Source organism: Sinocyclocheilus rhinocerous, unplaced genomic scaffold (genome assembly GCF_001515625.1).
Source record: "Sinocyclocheilus rhinocerous isolate Xijiao unplaced genomic scaffold, SAMN03320098_v1.1 scaffold737, whole genome shotgun sequence".
Taxonomy (NCBI): domain Eukaryota; kingdom Metazoa; phylum Chordata; class Actinopteri; order Cypriniformes; family Cyprinidae; genus Sinocyclocheilus; species Sinocyclocheilus rhinocerous.
The window spans coordinates 1-518 of NW_015632805.1; positions in this window are offsets into that span (position 1 = coordinate 1).

Consider the following 518-nt stretch of genomic DNA (forward strand, 5'->3'; position numbering starts at 1 on the left):
CACACAGATCCTGAAGAAAGCTCACGACAGCAGAAAGACGGCAGAGATCGCCGCTAAAGATCTCCTGACGCGTCTGGATGGCAGCTGCGGAGCTGCGTTTGCGGTCAGCGGCTGCAGTGTCCAGCCCTGGGAGAGTCTCTCATCCAACAGCCACACCAGGTGAATTCATTCATTCTGCCGAATTCTTTTTTTTTTATCTTTTAAAGGGGTCATCGGATGCCCATTTTCCACAAGTTGATATGATTCTTTAGGGTCTTAATGAAAAGTCTGTAACATAGTTTAGTTAAAATTTCTCAATGGTAGTGTAAAAAACACCCTTTTTACCCAGTCAAAAACAGCTCTTTTCAGAGCAAGCCGTTTTTGTAGCATTTTCCTTTAAATGTTAATGAGCTCTCCTGGCCCCGCCCCTCTCTTCCGAGCTGCTCTCAGAGAGACTGTTTACTTTAGCCGCATTCATCGTGAAACTTGCTAATTAGCACATTATTAGGAAAGGCGATTTGCAAAGATTCATTACAAAA